Below are 26495 nucleotides of genomic sequence, written 5' to 3'. Positions count from 1 at the left end.
TTTCCAATTAATTCCATATGAGATCCAACTCTGATCAATTTGCAGACTTCATTGTATTTGGTTAATTAAGAAATTGAAGGCATGGATTTTGTCATTACTACAGGCAGCTCCAAATGACCCTGGGTGATGTTTGACGAGCTCCTGTGAACCTCGACAAATGGGGTCCTGACCACAGCTCTGTGAGAAAACAGTGGGTGATCTGAGAGAGAGAGAGCTGAACCTGGCTGAGAAAAACAAGCACCCAATGTGGCTGTAAGTAGGACGCGGAAAACTGAAGCTTTATTCTTTTTTCTTTTAAATTTTTTAATGTTTATTTATTTTTGAGAGAGAGAGACAGAGTTGTAGTAGTGGAGGGACAGAGAGAGAGAGAGAGAGAATCTGAATCAGGCTCCAGGCTCCTAGCTGTCACCACGGAACCCCATGTGGGCCTTGAACGCTCACAAATTGCGAGATCATGACCTGAGCCGAAGTCGGTCGTGAAGCTTCATTCTTAAGCACGATGAAGGAACCAACATTGGTTGCAACATTTGTTGTTGTTGTTGGTCTGCTTGATTGTTTGCTTTGTGTAGTCTGTAATCCATCATGGTGAAGAGTAGGGACTTAGCAATGAACATGATTTGTGTTTAAGTTTGATTCTGCCATTGCACTAGCTATATGCTCTCAATGGAATTATTCAACCTCTCCAGATGAGTTTACTGGGTGGCAAAATGTCTATGGTGACATCCGAAGGTTTGGGGGCAATACAAAATCCTTTTAGCACAGTGTTTGGTGTGTGTTTAGGGATTTTTAAAATGTGGTAGTTGTGATCATATCGTCATCAACATCGTCGTCATTGGGTGCTCTCGTGAGAATGGTCTCTTTCATCCTCAAAAAAAAATTTTTAAGACAGAGATAAATTTCCTCTTGGACAGATGAAGAAACTAAGTCTTAGAGCAAAAGGGAATATTCCTAACAACACACAGCTAACAGGAAGTGAACAGGGAATTCAAATCAGGGCCTGGAAAACCCCCGTCTTTCGATCAGCTAATCTTCCTCAAAGTATATAGAAAACGGGATGATTTTGTCAACCTTCTATTTGCGGAAGCTGATACGAACTCTTGTACTTCTAATGCGCATTTTTGCCTCCTAAATAAGTCTATCTATTCAGAAAGGTAAGTTGATTTGAAGACATATTTGTAACAGGTCATTGTACAGGTAACACGTGTGTATTAGCTATCTGTGGCTGGGTCACAACTGATCCCCAAATGTAGCAGCTTCCGACAGTAAATATCCATTATCCCACAGTTTCTGTGGGTCAGGAGTCCAGGTGTGGCATAACAGATGCCTTCGTTCAGAGTGACTCACAGGCCCGGGATCAGGGTGTCCACGGGAAGGGACTGCTATCTCCTCGAGGCTCCTCTGGGTCAGGCTTAGCTCCCAGTCCCATCCAGTCCCCACAACGTCTGTTTGCGCAGCTCAGGTTTTCGCCATTGGTTGGCTGAAGGCTTCAGTTCCTCTCCACATGGACTTCTCCACAGGGCCACTCATGGCACATCCTCTTCTCTCGAGGCTACTCATTAGGTCCAGCCCCTGTGCATGAAGGAGAGGGTCCCCGTGAGATGAGGGTGAGCAGGGGACACCTTGCAGGCTGTCTGCCACACCCGCACGTATGAGAGAAGTTATAGAAGCTTCTTGCAAGTGACCAACGGGAAACCATTTACTAAACGTTTTGTTAACTAAAATTTGCTTTTACTCAGTAACAATAGTCTATGCTGTGTTATCATAGGTGCATTTCAGGTTTTCACGGAGTGGTGCTTATAATGGAAAAAGTTGACGGAAGTCCAAATCGTTGTCGTGTTGTCTTTGGAAGCTCCAATGTACTCAAGCTCAAGATTAAGAATATTAACGTTAAACCAATTATTTTAGCATCTTATTGGATTTTCTCCAGCAGCAATTGATGCTTTTGACCCTCTTTTTTTCTTGGAACTTTCTTCTACCTTGTCTACCTAGATATCTCTCTCCCTAATTTTTCTCCCAACTTTCTAGATATTCCTTCTCAGTCCCCTGGCTTGGATTCACTTCCTTTGCCAGCCATTTGATTGTTAGTCTAACCCACGATTTTGTCCTTGACCCTTTTTCTTCTACCTCATACATAAAAAAAGTTTTCGTTTCCTTTATTGAGAACACATACCTTTTCATCAAAACAGAGAACAGGGGTCACTTGCTCTGAACAGTGTTTTCTACAACCTCCCCCAGAGTAAATCATCCCTGTCTCTGGGCTAGCTCTTTATCATTTGCTTTTTTTCTACCAAGGTGTTTTTCACATTCAGAAATTATCTGCTGACACATCTGTCTCTTTCACCAAAACTTGAGCTGCCCTATGTTAAGGTCTGCTCTTGTTTATCTTGGTTTCAGCAAAGCCTAGCCTGGAATCTAAAATCAAGCGAGCACTCGATAAGCACATGATGAATGGATCCGAACCCATCATGCACATGAAAACATCATGGAAATGCACTGTGTTGTGCCCCTGTATACAACTATTGCTTCTGTTCTCCCAGCTCATTTCTATTTGCTGAAACAACTCTTCTCAAAAAGAACTAGGGCTCATGTCCTAGGTGGAATCTGTTAAAACCCTGGCAGACATCTAATTAGGCCCAAAGCTGAGCAGAGAGAGAGAAATTCCACCTGAGGGATGGTCACTGGGGAAATCATGGTTCACACTCACTGGGAGGAGGGAAGAGAAGAAGAGGAATTTATTGCCCCTCAAAGACTCCTAAATACAGTCCAGGAAATGTCATTACTATAAATTGGTAGAATATCACATATTGATTAGTATGTATTTCTACCAACAGGGTGAGATAATTAGCCCTGGGCTACTCTAGTATCTTCCAAGTATATTCTACAGACCCTTAATGCTAAAAGACACTTCTTGGGGGGAAGAAAGAAACGTGTCCCTCGGCGAGTAAGTTTAGGGAATACAGCAAATGATATCCTTTTTTTTCCCATTTCGCAAATCACGTATGGATGTTACGTCTTTGAGCAGTCTTGCAGTAAAGAGACCTGTTTAAGTTTGTTTAACTGAGAATCTTCCTAGAACTTATTGGGTCACAACACTCTGTTTTTCTCGTATAACTGTCATCAGCCTGTGGAACTGGTATTTGTTGGAAAACACTATGGGAAATGCCAGTCTCACTCTAGAGTACCTAGTCTTGATACACATTGTATGTTTAGAACAGATCCACTAGAAATATCTGTACAGTCTGTAGCCTCTTTGCTTGGATCAGACCCAACCAAATGGGTGAGTGTGGCCTCCATGTTGGTTTCACAGCCATGCCTGTCCCTCAGATGATGCTTGGTTAGAGAAGTAGAAGGAATCAGATTCTTCCTCTTCCAGATCAGCATTCAGGAGCTTTAGGCTCAGCTCACATGGGACACTGAACCAGGGCCACAGTGATCATTTCCCTCCGTATGTAGTCAGAAGCATAAAAAAGTGATCCCAAGAAAGAAAGGAAGAAGGAATTCATCAGACCCTCAGAAGAAAACAGAAATGAGAGAAGGACACCTGGGTGACTCAGTCGGTTAAGCGTCTGACTTCGGCTCAGGTCATGATGTTATGGTTCGTGAGTTTGAGCCTTGCATCGGGCTCTGTGCTGACCCCTCAGACCCTGGGGCTTTGGATTCTGTATCTCCCTCTTTCTCTGCCCCCACCCTGACTCATGTTCTGTCTCTTTCTCTCTCAAAAATAAATAAACATTAAAAATTTTTTTTAAAGAAATGAGAGAGACTGGGGCCCCAGAGAGATGCAGAATGGGACTTAAATCCCCTAGCATTCCAATCTCCATGAAGCCCTGAGGATATAACTAAATACCCTTGTAAACTTCCCCTGGATCCCTCTTCTGGCTTGAGTTTGTTTGAGCTGTGTTTTATCTCTTTCAAACAGAGACTGACAAATACGTGGGATCAGAAATAGAGATACTGGGAGTGCCTGGGTGACTTAGTCTGTTAAACATCTGACGTTGGCTGAGGTCATGATCTCATGGCTCATGAGTTCGAGCCCTGCATCAGGCTCTGCCCACGAAGAGCCTGCTTCAGATCTTCTGTCTCCTTCTCTCTCTGCCCCTCCTCTGCTCATTTTCTCCCTCTCAAAAATAAACATTTAAAAATATTATTGAAAAAAATAAAAGAAAGAGAGACATTTAAGATCATTCAGATGTTTACTGAGCACTTTTTCTGTGCCAAGCCCTATGTTACGTGTTACAAGATTTGAGGACGTATTGTCCTGAAATGTCCACAAATGGGAGATGGTCGCAGGTATAGGTTTTACTGGAATGTGACAGTTGCTAAATAAAGGCATGCTAGAGAACATCTATCTCACATATGATAGTTACAGGCAAAACAAAACAATACAGCTTCCCCGATATAAGCAATTCTCAGGATAAATCTTAAAGCTTAAGGTTTCCAGGTAAAGAAGTGCCATTAGGCTATTTCAGACAGGATCAATTGCACGCGTCTGGGGGTCCATGTGGGAAGCAGTGATGAGTGGGGGGAGGAGAAAATAAATGGCTCTGGTTGGAACATGGAGAACAAGGGTAGTAGCGATGGGAGATGAAGCCAGAGAAGTAATAATGGGTACAGGGGGAGGGAAAGCCATTCTGTAGTACCACTAAGATGTCAAGACATCATCGTGTCAAAGAAAACGCAGGTTCCAAACAGGAAAGTAACATGGTCAGATTTGCATGCTAGAAAGGTATTTTTTTTGTGATCGTGTATAAGATGAATTTGATGTAGGCAAAAGAGCAGACAAAGAGACTGCTTACGAGGTGATGCTGGATAGCAGGAATGGACAGAAGGCATAGAAATGAAGTATGAATAATAATTTTAAATGACTTAATAATATGGGCGCCTGAGTGGCTCAGTCAGTCAAGGATCTGACTCTTGATTTCGGCTCAGGTCATGATCCCAGGATTGAAGGATCAAGTCCTGCATCAGGCTCTGTGCTGAGCATGGAACCTCATGGAACGCATGGAACGCATGAGATTCTCTCTCTCCCTCTCTCTCTCTCTCTGCCCCTCTCCCCCGCTCTCTGCCTCTAAAAATCAATAAGTAAACAAATAAATAAATAATGAAATCTTAGTAAAGAAAAAGTCTTTTGAGAGTTCATAGGCCCTTAAACATTTCTCCCTACCACTCAAATGTCTCGCTTGTCTATAAATTACATATTTCTCAACAATCCTACGTCCTCAGTCTACCAATGTGGTCTACAGCATGGGGTTAGTGTAAGCCTAAGCATTAACATTAGTAAGATACTGGGTCTTTGTTTTAACTGGCCTTGCCAACAATGGCCAAGAACAGAGAGTCGGGAGATAGGCTGTTGCTATGACTCCTACAGGACACAGATTCCTCCCAGACCCCTAAACCCCTCTAGGGCTGGGTTTTCCCACCTGCAGAAAGAGAGGGCATTGGCTTAGATCAATTGTTTCAAACATTGTGTCCCATGGTGGACATTCCTATCAAAGGGGAATGTTTGTGAAATCCTATATTTAAAACCAAGGGACAATGGGACAGCTGTGACTGAATCAGAGGGTAGAACCCCCACAAGCTCCTCATTGGGCTCTGAGACGCCTGCACAGTATCTTAGTAGTTCTGGGAAACACAGCTGTAAAACTGGAGCACCTCAAAGGTCCTCTCCAACCTTTTCTATGACCCTTTTATGATTCATTGGTAACTTTCTCTTGTCTGTCTGAGCTGGCCTCTGGCCTCCAGGGTACATGATTTGCACTCAGATCTCACATCACGGGCAGGGGATGCCTACTCATTGATTACACCTACTTTCCCCAGTAGACTGTGAGAGCTATTGGATATGTCACAATGAGATCCCTGTAAGTAATTGTATTAAAGGCAGGTCAGCGCCCCAGCATGGAAAGGATATCTCACTGCAAAAATTTGGACTGAATCCTGACGTGAGAGTTACCACTAGCTTGACCGTAACGCAAATTAAGAACTTCTTGACTCAGTCAGTCTTTCTGTCTATGAGACTCAACCATTGCCTGCCCGAACCTCTCCAGAAAGTTCAAATAGTGTGGGGTTTGTGACAGAGATTTTTATTTTACAAATATCAACATTTTGTTTAGAGACCCTGTCAATGCTCACATATTCTATGATAGAATCAGAATACCAAAGTAAAAATTTCATTAACAAAACAAGCGAACATCCGCACTCCATATTAAATTAACATCACAGCAAAATGATCAATGCCCAGCCATATGGTGAGGCGATTCTAACATGGCGTAATTGTATGAAAATTGCTGCAGAGCTAGCTCTGGCTTGATAAAACTGGTCCAATAACTGTTTTCTCATTTTGTTGGGAGTTCTTTCCTATTCCCACAGTAACGCACGGCCACATTTTCTCTGTTGCACTTGATAAGGGTAAATTGGCACGGTGGGATGGAGCAAAGCTTTATTCAGTCCCACAGTTCAGCTTCCAATTGACGGGAAGAGTTGTACAAATTGTTTTCCCTTCGTTCGGAGACACTTATCAAGGCCCAACAAGGAAGGTAATTCGGGCCACTCGCCAGGCAGGCAAATCTCTCAAAAGAGACAGTACCAAGCCCCCCAGCATAATGAAATCATGAGCCTTTGCCAGCCACGGGGGGCGGGGGGGGGGGGGAATTACAGGACTTTCTGAGGCGGATTGCGTAATAAGGGGTACCCAGCAGAGTAATTTAGCAAAGTATTTCAAGGAGCTACTCAGTTGTGGCACTGTGATGTCCCAGCGCCGGTGAGAAGATCGGCTCGCTGCACAGTGTTCTACTTGACTTATGGTTGATTTTCCTCCCTCACATACTCGGTACCTCTCAGGTAACCCTCATTAGCATTATGATTTTGTTCATCGTTTCCAAATTTCCACTCCTCAAGATGGGCTAGACTCTTAAAGGGAAGCAAGCGAATACATTCTAAATCCAGCCATCCGTCCGATAAGGTCAGTTCTGCGATAGGCGGGCTATGATTTATCGCTTCCACCTGTGAGTAACAAAGGCTCTCTACCTCTGGAGTAAGCACAACTCCGTGGATATCACTACGCTCAGACTTTCAGTCCCCACGTGCTGTCTTCCCATCTCTGCCTCCTTGAATCATAGACAGCTAGAACCAGAGGGACCTTATGTCTATGTCACCTAAGCTTATGTTACGTAGCAGAGAGAGCTGACTGAAGCAACGAGAGCATAAATGATTTTTCAAGGTACTGGAGTTAAGAAATAGAAGCCACGGATGATAGCGACAGTGAATGCGACAGGTTGTGATCGAATACAAGAGGTTTCGACCTGTGGCCCTACCACTCTATCTGGCATTATCTCGTTTCCCATATAAAGGGATATCTTAACGATCAGGCTAGAGAAAGACTCAGGAGAACGAGAATAACCTACGCTCTCCCCAAGTGATTTGAGATAGAACTTCATCTTTCTGCCTTAAGTCCTTTTTTGTAATGTTTCTTTATTTTTGAGAGCGGGGGGAGGGAAAGAGGGAGAGGGAGAGGGAGACATTGAATCCAAAGCTGGCTCCGGGCTCTGAGGAGTCAGCACAGAGCCCGATACGGGGCTCATACTGTGAAATCATGACCTGAGGTGAAGTCGGATGCTCAACCGACTGAGTCACCCAGGCGCCCCTGCCTTAATTTCTGCTGTGACAAACTGGGTATAAAAACATGCAGTATTTATGCGAATACTTACTGTGAACCCGGTATAGAAATCTTGTCTTAGACCTAAGAGGTAAGTATTATTGTCTCCATTTTACGGGAGAAGTAACCAAAGAGCAAGGATGTTGGGTGATTCGCCCAAGGTTCTTCAGCCAAAAGAGGGTAGAACAGGGATAAGAAACCACATCTGTCTGAAGTCAGAGTCCACTGAATAACCACAGAGAAGGTCCAGTTTACATAGGACAACTGGAGACCAGGCTCAGGTATTGGGGGGAAAGTTTCCTCCAGGCACTTTGTTTTTATTTTTTTCCTTTTAAATTTTTTTTTAATTTATTTGTTTTGAGAGAGAGAATGTGTGACCACAGGGGAGGGGCAGAGTGAGAGGGAGAGAGAGAATCCCAAGCAGGCTCCGTGCTGTCAGCACAGAACCCAATGTAGGGCTTGAACCCATGAACCGTGAGACCGTGACCTGAGCTAAAATCAAGAGCCAGATGCTCAACCGACTGAGCCACCTAGGCACCCCTGGGCACTTTGTTTTTAGAGGTAGCCAAATAAATCCAAGCAATAGTAATGGTTTATTCTAAAGAGAGCCTTTGCTACATAGATCCCAGACTCAAAATAGGTGTGAAGAGGCCATGTCTTTAGTTTTCCGCTCTTCTTGGACCTTCTCAGAAATGGGAGATCCCAAAAGACAAAACTTAGCAGATGATGTCAGTGCTCTGCCTATGTTCCCTCAGATCCCTTTTACCATGGTTGTGTTCAATGGTTTCCAGTGTGCCTTTGCCCCCAACAGCAACTATTGGAGGCTGCCCTCGGACACCAGCTCCCTCATTGCCTATAGGCACCAAAGTGCAAAGACCCAGAAGTGTCTAGGAATGGATGCTATATCCCAGGGCATAACCAAACACTCCAGCTTCCTGGCCCCGATTCAGGAACCCTTAGAGGTAACCTTCACCGTGTCTGACTCCCCTGTGAAATTGAGCCAAAGTCACCCTCTAAGGGTTGATATCCCAAACCTGATACCATGTGCTTCCTTGGCCTTCTTTCCTTCCGATCCTATTTCCCACATCTCTGTTTTACTGTCACACCCAATATCATACCAGGATCGGCCTCTGGGTAACCGACTTGAGACAACAGGAGCAACACACCCGTTGTTTGACACCCTGTTTGCTTCCTCTTACACTCAGTACATTGTTTTTCCTTGCATTTGGCACAACTCCGACTCCCTGTGCCTTCCATCCAACGCAAAGACCTCTTCTGTCCTCCAAAGTGACCATGCACACATCGAACCGCCCCCCTCCCCTTGGCTGGCTTTCAGGTGCCTAGAGGTGCCTTTTAGTCTTTGCTTCTCCAAATCACCAAGGACTTAAATAAGAATCATTGTACTGGTCCGGCACTTGGATTACCAGAAGCTAGCCGTGATGAGTTGTCATTGACCCCTCTTCATCTGTGATCTGAAAAAGAGCAGGAGAAAAGAAAACACAAAGTCTTGTTACCTTAACAAGAAGCCATGTGTATCTCTTCCCCAAGTGAGAAAAATAACGCTACCGATAATGAAGTGCTATTTATTGAGCTCTTACCATATTCTGGAGCGTTCACAGTCATGTTACATGTATCATTTCATTGTATCTTTTCAAAAACACTATCAGGAGTTATTATTGTTATTATTCCTGGTTTATAGATGAGGAAACAGAAGTACGGAGAGATTATGCTCCTTGCACTGTATTCAGTAGGAAGTCATGGAGCTGGGATTGGGGTCCAGGGAGTCTGACACCAGGGCCCATACTCTGAACCCTCACAAGTCACTACAAATATTCTGAGGAACGCAGGAAAGAGGAACTCATAAATACACACTGTTGTAATGCATTGAATTATCACAGATATGTGTTAAAGAGAGTTTGAGGGCAGGCACTGGACACGCAATGCAAATTTCATGCAAGAGCTTTGTTTTGAGCTGCCAAAATGGCCACATTTTTAGCTCTTACCCTAGAGAGACACAGCACTTTGGCCAATGAGACATTAACAAACAGACCAGGCGGAAGCTGAAAAGTGCTCGCGTATCGGAACTTGCTTTCTTCTGCTGTGTAGAATCCTGACACTGCCGTGTTTTGCCACCTTACTGGGAGCTGGAAGGTCACGTGGAGAAGAGTTAAGCCATCCCACCTGAGTACTTACTTTGAACAGCCCATGACCCCTGAGTTAGTTTACCCTAGATGAAGGTTTCTCAACCTCCCCGCTATGCACATTTTGGGCCAGACGATTCTTTATGGCAGAATGTCTTATATATTAAAGGATATTTAGCAGCATCTCTGGCCTTTACCCACTAAATGCCAACAAAAGCCCTCAGTTATGACAACTAAAAATGTATCCGGACATTTCCAAGTATTCTCTGGTGGTGGTGGCGGTGATGGGTGTAAGTCATCCCCGGGTAAGAACTACTATTCTAGACCCTCAAGTCCCAGCTGATATATCCGAGACCTGAAGGAGCACTCAGCTGACTCACACAAAATAAATGATTGTTTCTGATTGCTTTGAGTTGTTGGGTTTTGTGCTTGTTTGTTGACTGCCAAAAGCCAACTAATATGGTCTCTGTAAAAGAGACAATATTTCCTCTTCCTGGATTGCAAAGAAAAACTAGTTTCCACTCCTCTTTGGGTTAGGGTGAGGTCCATTTAGCCAAGTGCCTGCCAACTGGCATGTGAGCAAAAGTTTTGTGTCAATCTGTCTCAAGCAATTAAAAGTGGAACATGCTCTCAAGAGTCTGTTTCTCCTACCTGCTTGCCTAGAAGGAAAGAACTCCAATGTTGGCAGAATATAAAATAGGAGCCTAAATATCTAAGTCAGGAAGGCTGCCTAATCTACACTGGACAGTGATGTGAGCGATGAATGAACCTTTGCCATCTTAAACCATTGAGATTTAGGGTTTACTTGTTATCACAGCAAACCCTAGGCTCAATCTTCATTCCTGACATACGTCCTATGTTAAAAATAAGCTAAACTTATTTATCTTTTCCTCTGGGATGAGGAATGGAAGAGTTCCAATTGGATTTTTCAGTAAATGAGAAGATTTCTTTAATCTTTTCGTCCCACATGTCAACTACCGGCATGCATGCAAATCCCAGCTCTTACAGTCATTCATTCATTCACTAAATGTTTATTAAACGGCTACTAATTATCAACAACCACACCAAAAAACCACACCACGTACACGAATAAGGCATGGTTTCTACCTCTGAGGAGATCACAGCCCACTGGCAAAGGCAACCACGTTGAAAGAAAATTCAGACAACATGGTGATCACCACCGTGATGAATTTAAAACCATTTATTGGAAGAGTGTCAAAGAATTGGTGAATAACTGCTAGAAGAATCATAAAACAATCACAGGGAAAGTAATGTTCTACATGGATGCACAAAAAAATAAAATAAAAATTCTAGTAGGAAAAAAGGAAAGAATATAAGGAAATTATAACAATAGAAGGGAATTCCAGACCAGAATTCTTCCAGGTGGAAGAACCACTTCAAAACAAATGGGAATGTGAAAAGTCCCCTGGCTTGGAAAAGAGTTGAGTAGTGTGGCTAATCTAGAAGATTATGTTCTGCTTATTGATTGCTATGTTACCAACGAACCCAAAACCTAATGGCTTAAAACAAAGAGCCATTTTCTTTTATCTCATAGTTTTGTGGGTAAGGAATTTGGGCAGGGTTTGGTTAGATAATTCATGCAATATTGATGAAGGTCCTATTTGGCTGGTGGATGGGCTAGTGGAGGGGGTCCAAGATGACTTTACTCACATATCTGGTGCCGTGGTAGATATGACTGAGTTCAGCTAATACTGTTGACCCTGAGTGCCAATATCTGGCATCTCCAGTAGAGGCAGGGGCAAGGACCCCAATTCTCAATGGGAGGAGTGTCAAAGAATTTTCAGGCAAGAGTAGGGGGTCTTAGCATCTCGTGTAAGGTGACACATTCTCCTTCCCCACAGAGGCCGACCAGGAGGAACATCAACACCCAACAGTTTATTCCTGACCCTCTGGGATAAACTCTCGCTGTGATCCAGACCCCTGGGAAATGGAACTAAGGTTAGAGATGGCCCTGAAAGATCAGCAAGATTTTAACAAGCCAATGAGACAGGACAGTGAGTATGTTCAGTAGATAGAGCATATTTGCTGGTGAGGAAGGTAGAGGCCTATGGGGAGAGGAGATGGCAGGTGGGGAATAGTGGTGGTGGAGGCAGGGCCTTTCCAGAGAAAAAAGAGGTTGAAGCAGATGAGAAGAGGTAGTAAGTGTGTTTAACTTCAGGCTGACGCCACGACTCTGGAAGGCACGGGAAGCGGTTGCTGGGTGATGCTAAGTTTCGCTTTCGAACAGGGTCAATTCTGGCCTCTGCCTGACTCGGTGAATAAAGTGCAACTGACACAGCCACGCCCATTCCTTTCTCTGGCTGCTTTGCACTGGGATGGCAGAGCGGACTCGTGGAGACACAGATCCTGTAACCCATACAACGTAAGATATTTACCATCTGACCCTCTACAGAGAAAGTTTGCTGACCCCTGCTTTGAAGATGAATCTGACAGCAAAGGTGTGGTAGCCACTGGCCTGTCTGAGGCACAGACGGGGCCAAAGGAGGAGTTGGGCATTTGTAAGCCTCTGGATGAGTGACGTCACAGTCATGGGTCATGGTAGTGGGATTAGAAAGACAGGGAGAAGGTAGGAGGCTTTTTGGAGGTGGAGGGACACAGTTCTGTGTCTGGTTGAATGAGGGCCTCTGTGTGTGTGTGTGTGTGTGTGTGTGTGTGTGTGTGTGCATGCGATGGGCAGAGGGCTACAGGAGAAAAAGCTGGCAAATAGACCTGCTGGCCTTGCAGGGCGCTACCGAAGCCATTAGCAAAATGGCAGTTAGGGGGTGGTCGTGGGACACGGGAGGAGAAGCCATCTTGGGAGGAGGGTGGTGAACCTTCTCTCTTTCCCCCCAATTGACATCACTAAGACAGGTGCTACAGTCAGGAAGTCCTTCTGAAACCCCGTTCTACTAAACAGAGGAATTGCGAAAGAGGGGCCACAGTGTCACAGCTTACGCACATCTCACTCATTGCGCGGCTCTGATAAACACCTGATTGACGGGGATTCTCTGCCAGTCCCCCAGACAGCTTTCCGTGTCTGACTGGATCATGCTGTCTGCCTCCTCAGGGTCTGTGCTCATGTTGTTTCCTTGGCTCAAACGTTGTTGGGAAACCTCACCCAACTCCCAGCTTTCCTGACTGCCTTCGACGGATGCCTCAGGGTTGCGTTTAAACATCACTTCCTCCAGGAAGCCTTCCTTGAACTCATAGGCTAGATTTTGTACCACAGGGCAACACCCTGGCCACACACCATATTTTCTTCCGTTATGCTGTTCTGTATGACTTCTCTGTGCGTACTCTGGGCTTCTTCTGTGGGCTGCTTCCCCTGGATATGAGCTGTCAGAGGACTAGGGGTATCGCATCTTCTTAAAGGACATTCTTTAAGTTTTCATTTATTTATTTTGAAGGGGGAGGGACAGAGAGTGGGAAGGAGAAAGAGAGAATTCCCAAGCAAGCCCCACACTCAGCGTAGAGCCCGACGCGGGGCTCAATCCCACGACCTGCGCCGATATCAAGAGTCCAACGGACTTAGCCGCCCAGGCGCCCCGAAGTTGTCGCATCTTCTAGATACCCTTACGAACTGCTAACACAAATTCAGTAATACAACACATAATAATAACCGGCTCTTACTGAGGATTCCAACTTTAGGCACTAGACTAAGGGTGTCACACAAATCAGTTCAGTCTTCAAATCGACCCCCCGCAGTAGGTACCATTGCTCTGCCCACTTTAGGGAGAAGGACTAAGGCTCAGAGGACTTGAGACTCTTGGTCGTACTCAAGGTGACACAGCTGTCAGATGGCATAACCAGGCCTGAAATGCAACTCCACGTAGTTAACCATTATACATGTCGGGCCGTGAAGGGACACGTGAATGAAAACATGAGGAAGAGGAGGAGGAGAGGGACGGAAGAAGCACAGACTTTATAATACGACAATTTCCTAGGTGTCTCCAGCTGGTTCTACCAACAAGGGGAGAAACACAATTAACCCTTATTTAGGACGTTACTGGAAACGCTTTGTCTATGTCAACTCAATTACTCTTGGCAACCACAGTCCTGGGAGGTGCGTTCGATTAATATCGTACCATATCCAGAATTTGACCACCACACACCCCTCCCAAGCCATCACCCCATCTGCATGCGAGCTACCATCCCCTCTGGCCCGGCTCGTGGCTGCAGCCTCCCTGTCCCTGAACTTGTTACCCCATAGTCCTTTCTCCACCTAGGAGCCAGAACGACACTTTGAAAATACAGGTCACATCCCATCAGGTACCTTTTCAAAGCCTCCGGTGGTTCCTCAACGTAGAGTGAAATCCAGCCGCAGCAACTCAGCCCTGTGGGGGCCCCGGCCACCTCACTCCCCTCTGGATTCAGTCCAGCCTCTCTCCGCGGCCACGCCGGCCTCCCCCGGCTCTCCTCAACTCTGCCAGGTACACTCCTGGGCGTTTCCTCTGCATGGAATGCTGTTCCCACATGGATCTGGGCTTTTACTTCCATACCTCCTCAGTCCTTGCTCGGATGCCCCCCTCTCAGGGAGGACTTCCCTGGACACCTGCTACAGGACTGCCCCACCGCCTTCTTCCCGCCCTGCACCTCTGATCCCCCTTCCCTGCCTTCCTTTCCCCACTAACAGCCAAGTACTGTGCGGCAGGGTTCACTTAAGGGTTTGTTCATTTCCCCCTTCCTCCAGCTAGCTCTCAGAAGGCAGGATTCAGGAGCTGGAGTCTCTCCGGCTTTTTCCTAGATCGCCAGCACCTGGCAGAGAATAGGCACTCACCAAATGTGTGTAAGAGGGAGGGACAAATGGACTCCCATTTCATAGCCGAGGACACTGAGAAACGTGATTGATGGCTGGCCAGCGTCACAGGCAAGTGACCGGAGGGGTGGGCATCCAAAGGCCGCCGCCACCGGGCCCCGATGAAAGCATAACCACGCTCCCCCACTGCCTTCTGATGCGGCAGGAGCTGGCGGATCATAGGTTTACAAATCAGAGGGTCCCGGGACGGGCTCCTGGTCAACACAGCTGTGTGACCTCGGAAAGGTTCAGTCCCCTATCTCCAAACCAGCCTGCAGAACGCATATGCAGGATGGTTTGCACGGTCTCCGACCTGCCGTAGGTCTTCGATAAGCAGACGCGCAAAGTTTAGCATTGTTGTCACGATTATTATGACTATCACGGACAAGTTACCGACCCCCATCACCCTAGATTGAAACCGGTGGGTCTCAGGTGCATCCAGCACCTGGGCTTTATTGTTCTGCTGGAAAGGCAGAGACTCACTTCTGCCTAAGCTGCCAACCTGGAATGCTAATTCTTTTCATTTTCTGTCAGTGCCCCTGGTTTAGAATGGCAGGCCTACAGGCACACAGCGCATCGGGGTGAAGCCGTTTTGACTCTGACTTCAGGGCCCTTGAGAGAGCCGCTTGACTTCCCTGGGAGGAGTGTCTCGTTCGGAATCATTTTTTCCAGGAGTGAGTGAGTAGCCTCATGACACCTCTTGCCATCTTGCCTTGAAGAGCTTGTCCGTGGTGGCGGCCAAGGCTGTTGGGCGTGGGAGGAATTTAAAGTTGTTTGTCACGCACTGGGTGGGGGAATTCGTGGTTAGCTGAATTTCTCCCATGGTAAAATTTGGTGCCAACCTTCTTACCTTCTCCACTAATTTCCTATATTTCCTGAAGTCTTAGTGGGGTGGGAGGGCAGTAGTGTTCCAGAAAATTTCAGGGAAATGAGAAGCCAAAAAGGGCAGGCGGTAAGGCGTAATGAAGTAAAATAGAGGCATTAGCACCTTTCCTATTAAAAGAAACTTCCTAGGAAATCAGAGGACTATCCCAGGGCTCAGGAGAGATGATGAAATCAGACCCCATCCCGCCCAAGACAGAGTGCTCTCTGACAAAGGGCCTCAACCCCTGGCCAGTCATTGCTATGGAGGCTGCGTCTGTCTGTTAAACAATGTACATGGAAACAGTGTCCCGGGAGTTTAGAATGCAGACAAACAAAGAGAATAGGGACTATTAACTTGGCAAAAGGATCGTTTTAGGTTTTGCGAGGGTTAGGATTGTTTACCCTTTTGTTGCTTGGTCGAGGGTGGAGAGCTCAGGAGGGAGAACATTGGCACCTCTCCTGCCCTCCCCAGAAGCAGAAAATATGGCAGCCTCCTGAAGATTTGGCCCACAGCCAGACACCCCACACAGCTAGAAGAGCCTAATGCCCTTGTTGGTGTAAAGAGCTCCTTCCCCACCCTACTGGGACCTGGAGGGAGCCCAGGGTCCTTCTGCCTGTGGTGCAGGAGTGACCCAGCCTAGTAGGCCCATGTGGGCATCACTCTGCAAGCCCTACATAAACACCTCCACCATGGCCAGTCTACCTTAGGAAGCTTCCTATTTCCATGTCTCTCCCAGTTACTTTGATCACGTGCTTGCTAAGCACTTTTAACACATTATCTCTGATTCCTCACTTTGGTCGTAGGAGGCAGAGGCTGTTATCCTCACCTGACATGGAATCAAACTCCCTGAATGCTTCAATCATTTTCTCAGGTTCACCCGATTTGTAATAGAGTTGGGATATGAACCCAGAACTCTAATGGCCAAAGCCACACGGTTAACCATTAGTCACTCTGTTCTCCTCTTGGGTCTGATACTCAATCCGTGAACCCTGACTGTGGAATCTGGTTCCCATGCCCCCTTTCTCTAGGACTAGATCTTGCTCCCTGGACCTCTGACAAAAACTGTGTTGGACTTCTCTCATCTCAAATGCAGGCCCTTGTTAGCTGCTGGAACAAAGCATCGCACAATGGGGACCTAAAGAACAGAAAGTTACTGTCATCAATTAAGCACTTAATGAATGATATCTGTAAAAACACCATTTCCACCGAAGTCCAGATTCTGAGATTTGGGGTAGACGTGAACTTTGGAGGAACATTATTTAGCCCCCTATAGACCCTGTTATACAGTTTATCCCCTCCAGAATTCAGATGTTCGGATCCTAACCCCCACAACCACAGATTGTGATGTGTTTTGGATATGGAATCATTGCAGATGTAATATTGGGATAGAGTGGGCCCCTAATCCAATATGGTGTCTTTTTATAAAGGGTAAAGGTGGACACAGACAAGTACAGAGGGCAGACAATCCTAGAACAGATCTTTCCCTCATGACCCTCAGAAGGAATCGAACTTTCCAACACCTTGATCTTGGACTCTTGGCCTCCAGAACTGTAAGACAATAAAGCACCTTTCATTAAGTCACCCAGTTTGTGGTACTTTGCTATGCTATGTTATCAGCCCTAGCAAGTGAATATAGAGAGTTTCAGCCAAAGAACCAGAAATGGGGTAAGCGATGACCAGGCCTTCCGCTAAGAAGGAACAGGCTCAGTTATGGCAGCTCTAAGAGACTAAGACAGGGCCAAACACGTGCCCCTACTTCAGATCAGAGAAGTCCAACATGGTTTTTGCTAGAGGTCCACGGATCAAGATCTAGGCCTGGAGAAAACTCATACACACCCCCAAAACTGTTTCATAATCATGCTGTGCCCTGACTCCTCCAAATCTTAACTTAGTGATCAGACCTCGTGGCCGTGGTTACCATCCAATCATCCATCCCGTGGTTGATTCAACAAATATTTCTTCGATGCCTCACTCTATGCCAAGCACAAGCTATAGGGCCCTTGAGGGCCATAGTGAACCGAACACAGTCTCTGCCTATGTGACCTTATAATGGTCTAGTGGGAGAGACAAACCAGGAAAGAGACCAAAGGTGGTGTTGGGGTGCAAGGTGTCAGGCACTGTGATAGGACTGTGAGGGAAAGAGAAGGACTCAGCACAGGGCTAAGCTCCTGGCAGGCCCTGGCCAAAGGTGGCAATGTCACAGCCAAGGGGCAAAGGATGAACAGTCATTTTTTAGGGGAATCAGAAGCAAAAGGGGATATTGCAGTCGTAGAGTAGAAGAAGTACAAAAGGCATGAAGGAGCACAGTAGACTTCTGGAATGACTGCCAGCTTGGTTTCCCAAACTGTGCCAGGAGAAGTGGAGAGGGAGCAGGAGCCAGATCATGAGTCACCTCTTCACAGAAGGAATGTGGCTTTGTCCTGATGGCAAAGAGGAGCCACCAGGCAGGCAGGGGAGCAATGGGGCCAGGTCTGAGCTTTGACTTGGATGGACAGCGTGGGAGAGAGGGAACGAGACTGTGTTGGAAGGATTCCTCATGCCTCTCTCCCCCGTCCCCGGCTTATTTCTCCACCGTAATCACCCCTATGGCTGCCCCTCCCCATGCACGGGGCGGGGGCTAGGCGAGATGTGAGAGTTGTCAGCCAGGAGTCAGTAGACTCCGGGCCAGGGTTTCTTTGGTTCCAAAACTAGGAAAAGCTGATCTCACAGATGCCAGAGCTTTAATATCTCCAGCCGCCCAGGCAGACGCTGATGCATCAATACAGAACCCACTTCACTCGGGGGTTGGAGTATTTTGGACTAAAACCAAATTCTGTTACCTCAGCTCAGTCACTTCCCCTCTCCTGGCCTCAGTTTCCCCATTGATAAAGTATAAGCGACGCGGATACCCTAAGGCTGCTTTTAAGATTTTCGGGGTTTCACAAAATATAAAATAACATGGACAGGATATCTAGTGCTTCTCGTATGTCGAACTTTAGCCGCTTAGCATGATGGTTCTAGGGCCACACTGGAATTTGCCATTTTGAGCACCTACTACGTGCTAAGCGCCATGTTTATTGTCTTACGCGTATTATGTTCTTCAGAGAAGCTTTGCCTAATCACCTGTATCATCGCATACATTAAGCTATCACATATCACTACTGAACCCATGTATGCGTCTGTTTGCTTGTATCTCTTAACGAAGACATTGGGTTGTTTGTTGCCAAATCTCTAGGCTAAAGAACAATACCTAGCACGTAACAGGTTCTCAGCAAATGTGTGTGGGATGGATGGTTGGATGAATGAATTCTGAGCAAACCTCTAGCAAAAACCATGTTGGACTTCTCTGATCTGAAGTAGGGGCACGTGTTTGGCCCTGTCTTAGTCTCTTAGAGCTGCCATAACTGAGCCTGTTCCTTCTTAGCGGAAGGCCTGGTCATCGCTTACCCCACTTCTGGTTCTTTGGCTGAAACTTTCTATATTCATTTGCTAGGGCTGATAACATAACATAGCAAAGAATTGCTATGAATTCATTCATAGCAATACTTGCTCAGTATTCTGAGCAATACTCATTCTGCATTTGGTTCAGGAAATAGGTATCATGACGGCATGAGTATGATAATAAGGAGAGACATGTTTAAAGCTCTGTAGCTCGTTATCACCCTACTTGGGCAGTCCAGCGTGGGCCCGGTTAATTCTCACTTCACGCTTCTTTCATTTTCTCCTCTCAACTGGGTGCAGGAGAAAGTATCTATTGTTGCAAGAAAGAATCATTGACTCCATTTCTGTCTCCTTGAAGATGGAAGAAAGCTCTCAGTTTCAAAGAACTCCCTTAAGCGATTAGTATCATTCCGTGTAGTGCTTATAGAGTCCTGGATGGCAAACTTCTGAACACCGGAGAGACCCCTTGAACTTTCGATTCTCTATTTCAAAAGAAATGAAAGAGACAGCAACTTAATTCTTCACTAACAAAGTGCAATCCAGCTCTGGTTTGGAGGCGGGGGGAGGAGTTGGGGGACACCGTCTCCATTTCATATACACTGCAAGTTGATACAGGATTCTTCAGCTGTGTCCCCTAAACTCCCTCCTCCCTGTTTGAGAATGTCTGAGAAAACAGGAACGTGGAGTAGCGCCTGGCCCACTGTGATCACTTGAGAGCTAGCCATCCTCTGGGTTGGGCGTGATCCCGGGGGGGTCAGCTCGGCTAAAAGTTCTGCAACAACCCCCAGAGGTTTTGACAGCCAGCTGTGGACCTCCTATCTGGAGAGGCCCAATCTTTATGAGTTTTGCTAAGAGAGTGAACTGTTTGGATTACCTAGCAGTAAATGCAGTAGATTCCTTGGACTGAAAATTATAGCTGGGCTTCCGCCTTTGTTAAATCATTCAAAAGGCAATGCAGGAGGCAGCTTCTTCATTGACCCTCGGGGTCCCCACCCTCCTGGTTTTCACTGCAGGTGTACCTCCCTCCCCTTTAGCATGGACGGGAACTGACCCAGTGACCGACTTCTAACCAACAGAATACGCGGCAAGAGTGATGGGATGTCACTGTCTAGAAGAGGTTAGGAAAATTGTGACTTTCATTTTGCTGCCTTCCCTTCCCTCCCCAAGCCCCTCCTCCTCTGTCTCCCTGGCTCTTCTCACTCTTAGGGAGCAAGCTGTCCATGGACATCCAGATTGCCGCAAAACTGAGGAGGGCCAGTAGTCAACAGCTGACAGGTAACTGAGGCCTGCAGCCCGACTACCCACAAAGAACTCAATCTTGCCAAAAGCCAAGTGACGGAGCTTCCAAGAGTTTAATCTTGCTGCCACGCCTTAAGAGGACACAGGTCATCCTGTCTTGATTACAGCCTCTGAGGGATCCTGAGCCAGAAGACCCAGCTACGCTACGTGCAGATGCCTGGCCCACAGAGAACGTGAGATAATACATGGTGTCATCTAAAGCCGTTCGGTTTAGGGGAAATTTGCTGTGCAGCCAAAGATAACTAATGCGGGCACTTTTTACCTGAAGGAGTCACCCAAAGAACTGTGGGGGTCAAGGACAGTACCGCAGACATATAGGCAGCAGAAACTAGATTTAAAAATACATAATCAGAAAACATCCCATTAACCATAGCCAGAGGAATGAAATCCTCAGAGGTAATTTCAGTAAGAAATATGTAAGGCTATTTGTGTCAAAGTACAAAATACTATTGGAAAGTATAAAATAATACTTGAGTCATCGGCCTATAGAGCATATTTCTGGATGAGAAGACTAAAGACTCTAAACTCTTATTTATTTTCAAATTGTTTTAAAGTAGAAGGTAATTTCTATGAAAATCACAACAGATTGTCCCCTGAACTAGGAGAGATTAATCCAAATTTATCTTGTTAAAAAGAAAAACAATGTAAAAATAGCAGAGAATTGTTTCCAAACAGAAGTCCATCGTGGGAGAACTAATCTTATCAGATATTAAAATGCGATAAAGGTACAACGAGAAAAAGGGTGTGATTTTGACCTAGGCCTAAACAAACAGATGAAAGGAACAAAACGTGCATACCAGAAATATAATTCCTAAATTTTAACATTTTTGCATTTAGCACATAAACTCATCGGAATGTTCAGATCAGAGCAAATATAAATTAAAACAAAGTAATAAACAAAGAAACTCAGGGTATGGAAAGAGGTGATGTAAATCTATTACTGGGAAATCATATGTGTAGCGAACATGGAGGAGGTTGTTATCAACATTGAACAGATAGCTCAAACAAATCAATAAGAAACATGCTTGGATGTCTATAGATAAATAAAAAAAATAGTATCTCCTCCATGGCAGAAATGCGTTGGTTTAAAAAGCAATGCAAAGATGTTCAAACACACCAGTCGTCAAAGTCATACGAAATTGAAATCATCACAATGAAATCTCTTTGCTTCAATATCAAATTCTCCAAGTCGTTTTTGTTGTTGTTGTTGTTTTTTAATATTGGTATGGAATTCTTTCAAGTGTACTAAAAGACGAGAAAATTGTCAGGCATTGCTAATTTTTGTGTAAATTGTTGTAACCCCTTGGGACAGCGATCCAACAATGTGCCTCCTAAGCTTTATAAATATCCATCATATTTGACATGGTAGTTCCACTTCTGAAATGTATCCTTACAAAGTCAGTATATATAAACACATTCATCACAGCATTATTCATAGTTGCAAACTTTTGAAAGACCTTAAATGTCAACAAAGAGGGTTGATTACTCGTATCTTTTTATTTTTAGCTGTAAAAATGACATTTAAATGTGAATGTTATATCATGAAAACTTCTTAACATAAATGGCACCTTAAATAAAGTAGAATGTGCAATTTCCTCGAGAGGTTAGACATGTATATATTAAGATACATTATGGATATCAATATATGCTATATTTTTCAAGAGTAGATTGTAAACATATATTAAAATAACAATAGCTAAGAGCTCTACGTGCTTTGTCCCTGGAATGGACGGATGCTTCACAATTAAATCCTCAGAACCTGCTAGTTAGTACCTTGGCCTCACAGCGGAGGAAACCACGACTGAGGCGTCGGAATACGCATCCAAAGTCAACAGCTTCCAGGCATGAGGCTGAGATTTGAAATTTGTCTCCCCCAAGGGAAAGCCAGCGTTCTTAACCTCTGCTTTTGACCTTACATCTCTAGACGAAACAAACAGAAACAATCTGCACGCAAATAATAATAATGACTATCTATGTGTGATAGCACTGGGAGTGAGTCTTTATTTTTTAAGGGTTTTCTCAAAAATATCATTTTCATAACTTAACACACGTAACGCGGGAATTTCGGAATCATGAACTACCTACCAAACAAAAAAGGAACTGCAGAGGTATTATTATTATTTACCATTATTATCACCATCCCACCATCATCGTCTTCAATATCACCTTATATTTTTACATTTTCTAATGTGTATTTGTGAACGTGAATTAATTATTCATTATTTAGCATCATGGGAAAATAATCAAAATTAAGGGACACGTGATTACTTTTAAGATGGATTCCTTTGTTAGAGGAGATTAATGATATCACTTGCTCTAACAAGCTGATAGAAGGGGAAGTCTGCATGTTAATTCCTGGGGTCTGTGGTGGTACGACAATTCTCCCTGCACACAAACTTGTCCCATGCCTCACGTCCCTTGACTGTATCCACAAATGTAAGATGAGGGGATTGAGTTGGATTATTTCTAGGCTACCTTCCAAATGTGTCATCCCAGGATTCAAATGGTGTCATTTAAATGCTAAAATACATTTTCCCTAATAAAAATTCATTTTTGCCCCACTAAGTCACATATCCCTTTTTCTATAAGAAAAGTACACATCTTTAGAAAACGTGCTGGGGTTTCCTATACAAAAATATTTTCCTTTATACTCTCTGTAAATTAAAAATTCAGTCACAGAAAGAGATGTTCCCTAGAAGAGTGGTAATTTGCCTCTTTTCCACCTCAAGTGCCTGTCTGAAAGCTGTCTGCAGGACCCTCCTTTTCCAGCCTCATTGGCACCCTTGGGCTGCCATGATGAATTTCAGGGACTTTAACGATGTAGTGGCTCCCTATGCAGTCAATACACAAGTACATCGTTACTACTAAGGACCACATCCTTTCCTCGGGGCAGGGGCTGGAGAAATTTTCTGATTATGACTTAGACATTCCTGTGAATATCCTGACTCTGAAACTCCCAACTTCCTCATTTTTATCATTTATTTATTTATTTATTCATTTATTTTTGCACATCTCCCTTGGAGCTAGATGGCTTCAAATCCCAGTTCTACCACTTTCTTAACTGTCATTTATGTCTCCTAGCATCCCTGAATGTCATAGATCAATCTTCATTTACGTAAGGATTCCCATGAGAACTCATTTCTCAAAGGATTCCCATGAAAAGTTACAGACAATATATAAATGACTAGACTTCACATCTCCTATATTTACTTATGCTATCAGGCAACATCTCAGCTTTGGAGAAACAAAGGCACGTTAATGACCTTAAAAGAACTACCTCTTTGACATTTGATGGAATCTTTTCCATTAAACTCTATCTCTGAATTCAGGAATTTCCTTGATCTTTCTAGAATTGCTATAAATGGGGCTTTCAATAAAATAGATGCCCCAGTGCAGTCGGTTATGCTCTGTTATGCCTGTTTCTGGAGAGAATGTACATAGAATGTCACGAGGTAGAGTAATGGATCAGGAGCAAGTTCAAAAGGGAAGCCTGGAGTTCTGCTTGGATTTGTTTGATCTGACATGCTGAGAAACTTGCAGTGCAGAAATTGAGTGGACAGTCTGGAACTCTTGATAGAAATCTGGAGTTATCAGCATACAGAAGCCCTTTGAAACTGGTGGTGAATGAGATCGCCTGGAAGAAAATACACAAAGACAAAGGTACTTATAAGGAGAAAATCTTGAAAAATATCAACATTCAAATATGGAATGGTGGAGGAAGATGCATAGAATATAGGCATAGAAATGACATTGAAAGAGTTAAAAAATAAGAAAGAAAGAAATACAGCCTTCAAATAAACACAGTATTTCAGGAGAATTTGATTAATTGCCTCGCCATTGAGAAATCAAGTAAAAAGAAGACTGAAAACTATTTTTTAGATTCCACCACAAAGTGATTATCTGAGTCTGGGGTAGAAAACTATTGTTCTTTTCTTCTTTATTGGGCACTGTGCTCTACACCTCTGCTCCTTTGTGAAAAAGCACCTTCCCTCCCTCTTCAGTCTATACTGTTACTCTGGGAAATGTCCACTGGTATAACTTCATCTTGACTCCCAGCCACAGTTGCTTGAGTCAAGGGTAAGCACCTGGCCCAAACCATACCCATGAGAATATGTAGCTAGCAATTGGGAATGAAATCAATATTCAAGCCAAGTTCGTCTGCTATCTTGCATTGAGTGGAAATACATCAAGAAAGTTAACTGTGGCCATTTTGCTTCATTCAAACCATGAAAAAGAGAAAGCTTGTCTACAGCAAGAAAAATGCATACTGGTATATGAGTTTGTGTGTCCAACTTCTCCATTGTTCTAGATTCATTCTAATCTTAGTTTTCATAAACCTGTATCATTACAATAAATCCTTCTTTATGCCTCAGCTAATTCAAGGTTGATTTATTTTGTTTATAAGATGAATATTTTGACAAATAAACGAATTTATGCTACGGTAGCTAACATATATTATGAAAAAGTTACAAACTATTTAATCTTGAATGCTTACACTGGCCCTATTATTAAACCCATATCGTAGGTAGGGAAACTGAGGCACATAAATGTCAAATAACTTGCCTAATGTCATGAAGCCAGTGAGTAGCAGAGCTACGTCTTAACAGAGGTACTCTGGATCCACATTTCATGCTCTAAGCCACTATACTATGCATTTACCACAAGTAGTCTTAGAAGCAGCAAGTGCTCAGAACTGGTAGGGTCATGGATAGTGGGAGGAATGACAAAGTATTTCTCCCGGACCAGGAAACTTGCCATGTCTGTTGTGTTGTACGGAACTAATATTAAAAACTATTGTCTGTTCATCTGGGGTCTTGGATGTATGTATTGAAGCTAAAGCTTAGAAGTATTTCATCAGGTCATCATAAATATGTGTGTGCAGTTATGTATGGCCTTCTGGAAGATACAATAAGAGGAGTATTATCCAATTTAAGATATTGTAAATTAAAGCAAAAAAAAAAAGAATATTAGGACAGGAAAATATCTTTACTAAGGAAAGGACTTTCTACTCCTAATTAGAGACCCCAGGCAATTGTGTATGATAATAGAGATGTAGATTAGTGATATCTGGGAGGAGTCAGATAACTTAAGGCTATCAGAACCAGCATTTCTCTCCAGAAAAACTTCCACAGTGTCCCTCATTTTGGGGACCAAAGTTTTGAAATCTTCTTTCCTAATCAGGCAGAATGTGGGTCAAAGCAGGGCCAATATTCTACAGTAGATAATACAGACTTCCAGCATCAAACCCTGAAAGTTTATGTACAAAAGAAATCTCCCAGTGAACAGAATTGGGTGCAGCCATATAGTTGACCTTGAGTCTCATTCCTTGATCAAAAGAAGTGACTCATGAAGTTCATCTCCATGGGCTCCATTCATCCTGTCATTGATCTCACTGTAATTGTCCAACAGAATGTGGTTTATGCTCTGGATCAATGTTCAGCATAAGCTACATCAACTTTCCTCCTTGTTTTTCCTGCGTCTCCTTCACCATTGTATATCAGTATGTTTGGAAAAATCTATAGAACAAAATAGTTAAAAAGTATTCTGAAATAAAAAATATAAGTATCAAAGCTCAGGTTTTACCATATATTAGCTGTATGAATTTAGGTGTTGTCTCATTTTGTTCACCACACACACACACACACACACACACACACACATACACACAGAGATATACTGTGGACCCAGAATTCAGTTATCCACATCATTATTTCTAGATGCCAAACCTAAAAATTACTTGGTGTTCCTTCAGTCATTTGCAAACATTGTTTTGGGCTCCTAACATGGGCCAGACTCTGAGCTAAGCAACAAGTTGGTCCCTGCCTTCATGCATATATAAATGAGCGGGGCAGACAAACATTAATTATACAAGTCTATAAAAAATAATAAAGCTGCAACTCCGAGAGCCGTTATCAAAACTCATGGTGGGAAGGTTTTTATTCATTTAGAGTGGGGAAGTTTTACAATTGTACATATGAAAGAATATGTGATCGGAAACCAAGAGGTGAATCATAGTGGATGCTCCTAGCTTTGTCTGTCTCATATCCACCACATTTCTGGATCTTTTCTGAGATCTGTCCTTCCCTCCACGCATCCCATCTACAAGGTCACCATAAGAGAGTCTGTGTGATTACACAGTATGGCACCGAAACTTGGCCACTATTGGTTAGTGAAGAAATTGGTGCCTCACTCAAGTTGGATCAATTGAAAAGGTCCTCAGGGAATGTGGAATCCATCCGAGGGATGATGGGCCTGGCTGTTGTCTTGACCTGAAGTGATGCAACCCAAACACTATTAGCTGCCACCATTTCTTCTGTCTTACAG

General features: G+C 44.1%; 1 long non-coding RNA gene across 2 annotated transcripts in view; it reads left to right on the top strand.

Moving 5' to 3' along the window:
- LOC109269658 (uncharacterized) overlaps window positions 1-26495 on the top strand; it is a 32846-nt gene that overhangs the window by 4312 nt on the left and 2039 nt on the right. Inside the window, exons 2-3 of one of the 2 annotated variants that reach the window (XR_002081196.2) lie at window positions 104-252; window positions 15122-15265. This is a non-coding gene — a long non-coding RNA (uncharacterized LOC109269658). The remainder of the gene's footprint in view (window positions 1-103; window positions 253-15121; window positions 15266-26495) is intronic. The other variant, XR_002081195.2, reaches the window with a different exon arrangement.

Source organism: Panthera pardus, unplaced genomic scaffold (assembly GCF_024362965.1).
Source record: "Panthera pardus isolate Hobbes unplaced genomic scaffold, ASM2436296v1 HiC_scaffold_13, whole genome shotgun sequence".
NCBI lineage: Eukaryota > Metazoa > Chordata > Mammalia > Carnivora > Felidae > Panthera > Panthera pardus.
The sequence above is the reverse complement of the archived record's forward strand: the minus strand, read 5'-3'. Positions and strand labels throughout refer to the sequence as shown.